A 12,621-nucleotide genomic window follows, 5' to 3' on the forward strand; every position below is an offset into this window, starting at 1 on the left:
ATTGCCTCCAATTGAAGCTAAATCTATTTTTAACCTTGGTTCTCAACAACCGAGGCTAAAGAGAATAATTGAGTAAATTAGAGAGAAATCACAAACCCATTATCAGAATCAATAAAAATAGACACAAAATTCCAACTAAATTGATGGAAAGACGAAGAAGAAGAAGAAGAAGAAGCCAGATTGCCTAATAGGAAAACATGGATTCATACACAAGACAGGTAGAAGCCTACTTCTCAGGCTCATTTATATGTGCATCCAACAATGTAACCTTCAGGAGGAGACTCAAGCGAGCATGTCCATGGCTATAAACTCAATGATTTCCGAGTTATTCCTACCGTACAGATACGCTGTTTCCATGACTCCATGTAGCAACAAGCTGAATAAGAATTTCATTGTGCTGAGGAAAGCAAAAAATTCTACTGCGCCCACAGCAAAAGCATTCACATAATGCTCTCCAAATAGCTTCTGTAGCGTCTGAAGCTTAGGCAAAGCTACACATCTTGTAGCAGCAAATATTAGAGTTGAGACTGCTTCCTTTATGTCATTGGGGCAATCCCTGAAATAACAAATTGGAAAACATACATCAGATGATACAACCTGCTGAGCAAGCCATTCGTAAAGTTCCTTTTATGCATCATATCCGTGTTGAAAGATGCATGTGTTGCTTAACCAATGCTTGGAAAATGGGCATATACATAGTATAACATACAAGTACATGAAGTGGGAAATGGGCTAAAATGACTAAAGAGCATCAAAAGACTCTAGGCCAATGAGATTGCAATTCTTAATCAATAAAAACAGGACACCTAAGCACTGCTACTCTATTTCATATGAATCCTTGTAACATCCCATGATTAATATGCATAACATGCAAACAATCTACATACCAAGAAGCCTCACAGAAAGAGGGAGCTCTGCCTTTAGCAACTTGGTAGCATAGTTTAAGATATCCTCCCTTAAGCAAATATGCCTTTACAAAGACATGGCTCTAGTCCAAACCTGTAAATTGTATATTCAAGTAAAATTGTTAGTAAAAAAAATCAAATACTAAGCCATTTTTAAAACAGGGTTAGAAGCACTACTAAGAGGAGCATAACAAATTCTGTAATTTAAACCGTTCACAAGGGTCTGTAATGAATAGAAATGGTGCAATTGCATAGAATCATTTCACAAAATCTGTAATTTAAAAGAATTCTGTAGTAGAGAATGGCACTAGTGTGTAACCAAAAGTAGAAAGGGAAGGGTGCTGCTAGCAGCCAGAGTGTGGGTAGCAAAAATAAAAATAAAAAATCTTCTGTTGGAATATTCTAACCTCTGGATTATTCAAAGCCCTTATATATTCAGTGGTTAAGCAGACTCCCTATATTCAACGGAAAAGATGCAAACATTTTGGATCATTAAAAAGGACCTGATCTGGCGTCTTGACTCCCAACATATCCTGTTACAATACATCATGGAAGTAGTTTTGTACATATTTCACTTGATGATTAGTTCTTATCTGATAATGCATGAGATGCACACTCACTCCCGTCTAGATCAATAAAATTTTGTACCTCCCTGCTAGATCAACTAAACACTCATTTGAATATAAAAAATACACACATCCACATGCTCTCTTTTGAAAACATCATCCAAGTATCTCACTTCATTCATACATGAAGAAGCCAACAGAGAAAACATAAAAGGAAAATAATTTTCCTTCATAACCATTCTCTATATTATGTCCAATCACCTCGTGTGCGCCAAGTAGCTTTTCCTATGAATCCAAGAACACACATAGAATTAGAAATAAATCATACTAACATGAATCAATTAATTTTGAGCTTGGATGGATAAATACGTACCATTCTCATTTTATATGGCCATGAAACCATGGATTGACCACAAAATCTAAACGTCTTGGTGCTTCATTGAGTTATCTGTGAACAATGAAAATAACAGTAACTTCCTCAGAAAGGAACATATATATAGTCTATATAGAAAACAATCATATAAAAAGGACAAACAAATAAAGACCATTGAAAGTAAAACTAAAAATTTTCTCCATAGGTTGGAGGTTTCCTAGCCCCACACTTACCTTACAAGTAGAACATGAGCTGTACATGATTCGAGTTAGCTCGGTCAGCTCACTCGACTCGCCTCGGCTTGAAACTAGATTCAGACAGAGTTAAGTTGGTTTTTGGGCTCGAAAAAAATTCACGCCGAGTTCGAGTTTGCCCGAGCTCGAATCGACTGTTATTGCCTATCAAAATTAATTGTAGCTTTTAATCATTGCCAATAGAAACTAACTTTCTAACCACTTCTAGAATAAAAGGAATACCACATTCATGTATGCATCCAAATCAAAGTTAACAACTATTGTAGCCTCTTTCTCTCCTTTCTTGAGTTCCTTCAGGAGCTCTTCCATCACATGAGATGAAAAATAAAATTAAAAAAATTCAGTCTTGGATATGTGCAACAGTGCAAGTCATGCTGGCTAATGTATGCAGATGTATGCAGATGTTTTCTAAGGGATAAATTCATCTATCCTAAAACCTCTCATTCCACCTATTGAACAACAAAACAGAAATGTAGAATTGAGCTTAAATATTATATATGGGATACTGATATGGAAAGGATTTGTTATGTTCAGTTAAAATGCTTTCGTGACAATAAATCTTCTTGGTATCACAAACGGAATTGGTTTCCCTGTTGATGTGATTAACTACAACCTCTAGAAAATTAACAAATCTCATGTTCAAAATTTTAATAGAAGGGGTTTTCACATTTTAGTAAAAGGGGTTCGTTATCCTTATCCCTATCCAAGTACCCCTAGTATATAACTCAAGGAATCCAGTTTGTTAAAGGATCTGCATGTCGTATATAAGAATAATATACTAAACTAGGCCCATCAAATTACTTTTAAATCTCACCATTTTTTGAAGGATCCAAGCATCATAGATCAGAATAATGTTCTGAACCAGGTCCATCAAATTACTTTTTTAACAAAAAGCTTTAGAAACAACAACAAATATAAGAAATTAAAAAATCCATAATAGTGAATATCAAAATGTAAATGTCAAATAATGCTTCCAGAACAAACTATAAGTTGGTCATCAGTAATTTTTTTTATTGAGGTCAGGGAACCATCTCACATATTGAATTGATATATATTTTCTCTATTTCCCCTCAACATGTTATGTTCTACTGGTTCTTGAGCACAAATCTCACACCCAATTCATCTTTTCACTGTGTGTGTGTGTGTGCACGTGCGTGTGTGTGTGTTATACACGCTCCTGAAACTGAGAAAGAGAAAGAAGAAGAAACACAAACCGGCTGCCATTCACTCAACAGTTCCATCTAAGCAACATAAGCTGATGGCAAGAAATCCCTCCTAAAGTCATTCCTCTGCCCGTAAAGAACTGCCATCCCATCCGCTTCAGCAACATTCCTTTCCATAATCCTCTCCATGAAACAAGCCTCAGGAACCAGATCCAACCCCTGTGAAACCCTAATTCTCCCAATCCTTGAAAAATCTGTGCAATACTCCCCTAAATCGTCGCCTTCTTCCACATTCCTACCAAACGTGGCCCTACTCTTCGATCCGTGCCCATGGATCTCTACTTTCTTCACATCCCCCTCATCATCCACCTTCCTCGACATGAACCAGATCATCTCATCCCACTCCTCAACATTCTGCCGCAGCTTCTCGACATAGATCCACAATTCGGCCTCTGATTTCTCCATATCCTCGATTCGGAGCGTCGGATCACCGATTTTAACGATACTTACCTCGATCCAGAGAGATGTTCTAAATGGGAGGTAAAGATCTTAGGAAGAGAGATGATTCGGTGGGGATGAATTGAGGTCGAGTGAGAAAATCTAGCAAAGATGGAGTTTCACAAAGTGAGAGAGAGAGAGAGAGAGCTATTAAATTCGATCAAAGCTGAGAAATTGGGGATTTCAAATACATAGGGTGGGGTAGCCACAGATTAGCTACTGACAGGTCGAGTAGTGGTGTCACCAACTTCTGTGGGCCTCGCCATGATGTATGTATTATATCCACACCGTCCATCCATTTGGACAGATCATTTTAGAGCATGATCCAAAGAATGAGTCAGATCCAAACCTCGAGTGGACCCCCACCACAGAAAACAGTGGGGAGAGTGACGCCCACCGTCCATTTCCCTTGTACTCCATATGGCATCTCTTCAGTGGTCGGATCCTATTTATAACATTTGTAAATAAGTTTAAAGTTTGTGGGGCCCACTAGGATGTAAGTACTACGTCTACTCATAAGGTGGGCCCGTTCTGTATCTTAAAAATCAAGCTAGCACAAAAAATTGGTGGGCCACACCACAAGTAGACCAGCTATTAAAACTTCCTTGGACCCGAGCATGTGATTTTAGAGGTTTTCGCACTGAGGTTAGACAATCTCCGCCTATCAGGGAGTCTCATAATAACATGCCCAATGTCATATGCAATGGTCAACCACATCTCATAACAAATATGCAGATGATGCATATGGGCATGTATCGTGATGCTATGCTGTCACATACTCATAATCGGTATCAATAACTGGCACCGACAAGTGGCCTCGACAATGTGGACATTCAACCAACATTACGCCCAAGGAGTGGCCCACATAGAGCCTAACATATAATGGACCTATGGCCTCACAAGGGCCTGATATACAACACCATAGGCCTCACCCAAGAGCTTAATACACATCACGATGGGCCTTTCACATAGGCCTAACATACATCACAATGGGCGTTCGGCCTAACATACATCAATATGGGCTCCATCGCCTGGCCCCCAAATGCATCACAATGAGCCTCATCACATCGGCCTCGACAATCAAAATCAGCCTCGACAAATGAAATCGGCCTCAACAATCAAAATCGACACCTGAAATAGGCCTCGACACTCATAATCGGCCTCGACAATCAGAATCGGCCTCGATTATCAGAATCAATCGATAATTAGAATCGGCAAATCGGTCACGTCAATCGAAATCGATAATCGGTCATGACAATCAGAATTGATCGATAATCAGAATTGGCAAATCGATCAAATTAATTGGAATCGGTAATCGGTCATGACAATCGGAATGATCGATAGTAAGAATTGACAAATCGGTCAAGTCAATCGGAATCGGCAATCGGTTATGACAATCGGAATCGATCACTAATTAGAATCGGTAAATCGGTCATGTCAATCAGAATCGACAATCGGTCATGACAATCGGCCTCGATCGCTAATCGGCAATCGGTCACGACAATCGGAATCGGCAATCAGTCATGGTAATCGGCCTCAATCGCTAATCGGCAATCGGTCACAACAATCGGAATCACTCGATAATCAACAGATACACAAAGTGGGGTCCATAAATGATCAACCGATCAACCATACTATAAAGATCGGCACTCGGCCGTGGTTATATCAAATTCGATAGTACGGAGCCATCCGTCTACTGCAAATGGGGCCTACTTATTTAGGTTAACCCACTAAGGGAATGATGAGAATGAGCCTAACAAGGCCTAAGGGAAGGTCACAATATGTACATCCAACCATCATTGTCCATTAAAGTGGACATCTAACCAACATTGCTCCGAAGGAGTGTCCTACATAGGACTAAATATATAGTGGGCCCATGGCCTCAAGTACAATCACGATGGGCCTCATTTACGTCACATATGTCTCGTCATATTAGGCCAATATATATCTCATTGGGCCTCGAATATACAACAGGTGGGCCTCGCACCTGGGCATCGAATACATCTCAATGGGCTTCTTATGTCAAGCGGGCTACATCACATGGGCCGCATTATATGAGCCGCGCCAATGGGCTTTATGTACATCAAATAAGCCACACCAACGGGCCTCAAATATATCATAACGGGCCTTGTAACTGGGCCTCATACACGTCAAATCGGGCCTCTTATACATTACTTTTGGGCTCACCAAACGAGTCGCTTAAACATCACATTAAAGTGGGCCCTGCATGTCCTAAGGGGGCCCCATACACATTATCTACACCTCACATGGTAGCCATAACCGATGGATGGCGTGGTTACAAAGTAAATCAGGGTGGGCCCCACCATATCGTTTATTTTTCATCCAATCTGTCCATACAGTCACAAGGACCAAGATTAATTGAAAAAACAAATTCATACTGATCCAAAACTTCTGTGTACTAAAAAAAGGGTTTCAATGGTGAACGTTCAATCCCACTATTTTGGCAGTGTGGTCCACTGGATAACTAGACCTATCTCATTCTTTTTCTTATGCCATTAAATTATCTGTTAAAATGGTTTGACAGTGAAGATAAAACACATGCATCATGGTGAGTCACTGCACGGACGGTGCCGATTTAGAACATCAAGGTGGGCCGTACATGGCAGATGGAGGGCGTAGATACCATATATAAGGTGGGCCCCACGTGTGGGTGCCACACACACCAGCGGGCCCCACCAGCAAAACAGATGAACGGTGGTGTGTAAACATGTGCATCATGGTGGCCTAACACCGTCCTGCCCATCCAGCACCGTCCAGAGGTCTGGACGGTGTGGATGAATCAAATACATCACGGTGGGCTCCACCCACGCGTGCAGGGGTGGACCACGTCCTTTAGATGGATGGACGGTTTTGATATAACAAATACCTCATGATCAGCCACTGATCTCAGGGATTTTATTCAAAGAGGTGGGTCTCACATAGGGCCCAACAGATGAATATATATGTATTACATGATATAATATTATATATTATATACCCACTCAAAAGCGCAGGACACTACCCATACAGTGCAGATTTCTTTTTTTTTTTTAAGGTGGGTCCCACCTAGAGCCATCTCATATGTATATATAGTTCACACGTGGAGAAAATTTCACATCCAGGTGGATGGTTTGGATGGAACAAATCCATCAGGGGTGGGGTCCACGTACATGGCCCACCAGCCCTTTTAAATCTGCCCCATTTTTTTGTCCAGCAGGTGGGTCCCACATGGGGCCCACCACCTACATATATATATATATATAATATAATATATTATTATTTATTACAATATTTTTTATTATTTATTTAATTCTCTTTTCTTTTTCTTTTTTAAAAACAAATAGCCAGCGTCCAGATTTGTGGACCGCTGGATCAAACACATATACAGATGTGGCCCACCGTCCAAGCAATGGACAGTGAGGATCCACACGTACATCAAGGCGAGGTCCACCATGGAATGGACGGTGTGGATGTGGACCACACATCATGGTCAGGGCCACCTGGCCTGTTGACGCAAGTGGGCAGTAGCAGCTGCCAGCTGCATGGGACCCATCATCATATGAACGGTGTGGATTCAAATATATACATCAGGGTGAGTCCCTCCAGCGTGGCCGACCATAGATTTGTATCTGCCTCAATAGAGAGGGCGAGGATGCACCACACGTGCCCGATAGGTGGGGCCCATGATCTGGATGACATAGATAAGGCACATACCTCGTGTGGATGCACATGCTTTGGAAAAAGCTGATATTCATGTTTGCAAATGTCCAGCAGTAACAGTGTGCATGTAGCACCAGAAAATGGTGGGGTCCATGTCCTGATGACGGACGGACATGATAAAATACAAGCATCATGATGGGGTCCACACAGTGGACGGTATAGGTAACCCATACAGCGTGGGGTCCACAGAACTTTGCTGGCGTTTGGTATGCCAGCCAATCCCTTCCCCAATCAGGTGGGTCCCCACGTGGGAGATGGATAGGGTAGACAAAACACTTACATCACAGTGATCCCACGCTAGCAACAGATGGACGGTGTGGGTCATCAATGTGGGTCCATGCACCCTTGAATGAACATATGGGGGTGGATAAAACAAATAAACCATGTGGGGCCCACGGTCCCTGCTGACATCACATTAGTTGGGTCAGCAGTAGCTATTGGTTTTTCCACCTTACACGGTCCAGCAGTAGCTGCTGCTGGACGTCCTGAGGCTAGACGATCTGGGTGACCATCATCAACGTGGGCCCATGAATCTGGCCAAAATTGATGGATGGTTAGGATATAGTGCACACCTCATGATCAGCCCACCGTCTAAAAATCTGGACGGTGTGGATCAGAAGCATACATCACGGTGGTCCTCACAATAGGATGGCATAGATAATACATCAAGGAAAAAGAGATGGAAAGGGAGAGGGAGAGAGATAGAGAGAGAAGCACCCACCTTTGATCTCCTTTTCCTTCTTCTGCCTATGCGGTTTAAAGCCCCAAGGGGACAATTTCGATGGTTGAGATGATGATCTAAGGGTTGGATTGGGTGGTAGGAAGTGGGCCATGCCAAGCTTCTCTCATGGAGCTTGGACGATGGAGCCTCGTGGGGTTGCTTGGGAGAATGAGAGAGAGGTGTAAGAGAGAGAGAGAGAGAGAGAGAGAGAGAGAGAGAGAGAGATATAGAGATGGGTGTGATGGGTGAAAAGGTGAATGATAGGTGTAGTTTGTGTAAGAGAATGTTGACTTTAGGGGTTGCTTGGGGATGGGGTGATGTGTACTTGAGATGAGGTGTGATTGCTGGGATTGATGGGACATGATTTAAAATCTTTCTTGGGTTTGCAAATGTGCGATATTTTCTCGAACTGAACACGGGCCCACATCTCCTGGCCTGGGTATCGTCTCGACGCGCGAGATGCGGCATCGGAACCGCAACGACAGCGCGGTCGCATGGGTACAAGTATCGCGTCAAGCCGACTCTGAAATACGGGATATGACTCAAGATTACGTGCAAATGCCGATAACAGATCGCGGGTCGCCAGAATTCGACCAGGAGGAACGCGGAAGCCTACGGAACAATATGAGTTAGGACATGAAAAGGCCAAGCTATATGTCCTAGAGGGGGGGTGAATAGGACAATGCCAAATAAAACTTATAACAGCGGAATTAAAAAGAAAATGATAGTCAAAGTAAATCACAATGCAGGAAAGTAAAATAACCTCAAAATTCAGATCTTGAAAGGTTGATACAAACGTTGTTCTAAGGACAACCTTACACCAAAAATCAGAGTTTATGGTAGGACAACCTTATTTCTAGAAAGATCTTTGTATCAAGTCTCAAACCGAAGAGGAATACAAAAATAAATACAAACAGAATTGAAATAAATTGTAATCACAAATGTATTATTCTAGGGACAGCCATACACCATAAAAATGGCAGGGCAACCTTGCTAGAACAACTTTTAAAAGAAATTAAATATCAAGCTGATAAAGGAATAGCAGAAAATAAATTCTAAACTATTACAACATTCTCACAAAGCTTGAATTAAATGATCACAACATTCACCACCATACATACATCCCACAAAAGAATAATTAAAGATTAGAAGTATAAACCATTCAACCACAACACAGGGGATTATAGTGGTTTGCCTGTGTGTTCACTAACTGTTAAACGACAGCCACACAAAATGCTACTCCACTCCTAATATCCTCACACAGGGGATATTAGCGTTTACTAACAAAATAGGTTTTCCCAGGTTCACCCAAAACCTTCACAATTGTGTCTTTGTCTATGGGCTTACACAATTAAAAAAACCCCCACTTCTGAGTTTTCCCGGCTCTCCTTAAACAACCAATACAACAAGATTTTTCTGGCAAATCTTGAAAGAAACCAAAACAAAAAGGAATTTGCAATTAAATGTAAAATACCTGATTATCTCATTTGATGTAGCAGCCCGGTAGAACCAAATCAGAGTAGATGATTGAATGTCCAAGTTCAATGTCCAGTACTCAATTACAATGGTTCTAATTCTAATAGATTTTAAATTAAACCAAATAGGGCTTGCCTCAATTAATTTTAATTCCAAAGAAAGGGAATAATAATTCCTCTTATCAAATCAGATTGGAATAGCAGAAACAAAATCAATTAAATAAAGCTAAGGAAAGAGAATATTAAATAAGCACACTTAGCTTAGATGGAGCACAGAATTATCTCTCAGAAGTTCGATGAAGATTGGCTTGAATAGATTAATTAATTCGATGATTTCTTCTGAGATTCGTGCACTATTTATAAGTGAGAAGATCAAGTCTTCGACTGGTCTAGAGTGCTCTTCGACTAGTCGAAGCAATAACAAATATTTGAAAAATTCGGCGGGATATGCTTTGACTACGACTGGTCGAAGCTCTCCTACGACTGGTCGTAGGTCACCTACGACTGGTCGTAGGTTTCCTTCGACTGATCGTAGGTCCTGAAAAACTTTGCTGGAATTCGAGTCGAAGATGTTCGACTGGTCGAAGATGCAGTCGACACTGTTCCTATGACTGGTCGAACAATTTCCTTGACTAGTCGAAGCATAACAGATTTCATCCAAAATTTAAAACAAACTCACGACTGATCGAGAAATTTCTTAGACTGGTCAAAGCAAGTTTAGGACTAGTCGAAGAAGACCTAGGACTAGTCGAAGAACAGAGCAAACTCATGTAAAATAAACATTCGACTTATATATCCGAAATGACCTACTTCTAAGGTCAACTTATGGTCAATCAAACCTTAATCATGAAGTAAAGGACATTGAAACATTCGGAACAAGTGACCTTGAAGTATGAGCTTTGAAGTCTTGATGAGTTCAATCTTGAAATCTTGATGTAGCTCAATCTTGAAAGGGTCTTGAGTTCTTTACCAACTGCCTTGTACTCTTCTTGAAGTCTTGCAGCTTGAGTCTTGTCTTATGAGCAGTTCTTTCATTCAAGATTGATTCTTGTACTTGTGAGCTTTGCTTGATGTGAGCTTAGCTTGTTCATGTATGTTGATCCTTGAGAGAGCTTCACTTATGCAAGTTATATATAACATAACAGCGATTTTGGCACCACAAATTTGACAACAGACAGGGATATAAACTATAACACTTACAATCTCCCCCTTTGTCAAATTAGTGACAAAACACATAACCAAGATAAACAAAAGTAAAACAACTGGTTAATACCTGCAAATCAATATTCAACATTCAACCAGTTTCAACATTCAACCAGTGTCATTCAACAAGATCAAACATATACTCCCCCTGACTCCCCCTGACTAACATAACCAATGCTACTCCTCTCACAATCACATTAAGAACAAACCATTCTCCCCCTTTTTGTCACAATATGACAAAGGAGAACTAAATAAAGGAATTCATGAGAGTAAACATGAGGAGGTAAGAGAGTATAGCAAAAGAGTGATAGAGATATTCAGCATAGCATCACATAAAATAAATATCCAGCATAAAACATACATAGTATCCAAATCAAAATCAGTCAACCAAGTGCTAAGTTATAAAGTTATTACAGACCAGAAGTCTCATAAAAACTACTCAGAATTAGAACTTGAAGACGGAGTAGGAATAGAGGGATCAAGTTGGTGCATGCCTTTGTTCAAGCGCCTAAGATATTTGCGCATGTACTTGAATTGCAAATCATGAGCAACAGACATGTTTTCCAACTTAACATTTATATTCTCAACTTTACCCTCTAATGCTCTCAGATGAGCATCAACATCCGATGGTTCAAAATCTGGATCATTTGCTGAGTCAGAATCCAGTTCCTCAAAAATGTCATCCATATTAATGTCAATATTAGCTTCTTCATGACCACCACCACCACCACCACCTTGTTCAGGAAGCAGATCCAACTTCATCTTATTAATATTTGTATTGTTGAAGATCAGATGATGGATAGGTGCCTCATCAACTGGCATATCAACTAACATATGTGTAGCCAATACAGTCATTAAATAGGCAAAAGGAATGTCACTATGACCAGGATGGAGTCGAAACTGAATAATGAAATGACAGATTAAGGATGGCAAATAAATCTGAGTACCATTGGAAATAGTATTGATAACACGAACCATAAACGAAGTCAAGTCAGATTTATTACCCGAACGAGGATACAGATTAGAAACAAAGATTCTATAGAGAATTCTGTATTTGGGTAACAAATACCTTGCGGGAAGCGCATTCCCTTTTTGAGTCCATTGAACATCCATGTTGCACAAGTCTCTAGTGAGCATGCATTTTTCAGACATTGAGGGTTTATCAGTTAAGTTATGGATAGGAATACCCTCATCATTCACAGGAATGTCCATAAGGGCTGAAATTAAATGACGATCAACGTCAAAAGGCCCTTCTCTAGTAGATATTTTAAAAGTTAAATCATCCTGTGAGAATGATTTGGAAAAAGCTGATATTCATGTTTGCAAATGTCCAGCAGCAACGGTGTGCATGTAGCACCAGAAAACAGTGGGGTCCACGTCCTGATGAGGGACGGACATGATAAAATATATGCATCATGATGGGGTCCGCACAGTGGACGGGGTGTGTAACCCATACAACGTGGGGTCCACAGAACTTTGCTAGCGTTTGGTATTCCAGCCAATCCCTTCCCCAATCAGGTGGGTCCCCACGTGGGAGATGGATAGGGTAGACAAAACACTTACATCACTGTGATCCCACGCTGGCAACAGATGGATGGTGTGGGTCATCAATGTGGGTCCATGCACCCTTGAATGAACAGATGGGGGTGGATAAAACAAATAAACCATGTGGGGCCCACGGTCCCTGCTAACATCACATTAGTTGGGTCAGTAATAACTATTGATTTTTCCACCTCACACGGT

At 40.9% G+C, this 12,621-nt stretch overlaps 1 long non-coding RNA gene across 3 annotated transcripts; it reads right to left on the reverse strand.

Moving 5' to 3' along the window:
- Positions 1-217: 217 nt before the first annotated feature.
- LOC131251369 (uncharacterized) lies at positions 218-2,298 on the reverse strand. 3 transcript variants are annotated; one of them, XR_009173781.1, is made up of 5 exons: positions 2,078-2,296; positions 1,845-1,919; positions 1,313-1,756; positions 888-999; positions 218-556 (listed from the first exon to the last, which is right to left on the reverse strand). It is a non-coding gene; the product is annotated as an uncharacterized LOC131251369 (long non-coding RNA). The 3 variants fall into 3 exon arrangements; XR_009173782.1 differs by having other exon boundaries at positions 1,409-1,756; positions 2,078-2,295; XR_009173783.1 differs by lacking the exon at positions 1,313-1,756 and having other exon boundaries at positions 2,078-2,298.
- Between the last annotated feature and the right edge of the window lie 10,323 nt (positions 2,299-12,621).

Source organism: Magnolia sinica, chromosome 7 (genome assembly GCF_029962835.1).
Source record: "Magnolia sinica isolate HGM2019 chromosome 7, MsV1, whole genome shotgun sequence".
NCBI classification, from domain to species: domain Eukaryota; kingdom Viridiplantae; phylum Streptophyta; class Magnoliopsida; order Magnoliales; family Magnoliaceae; genus Magnolia; species Magnolia sinica.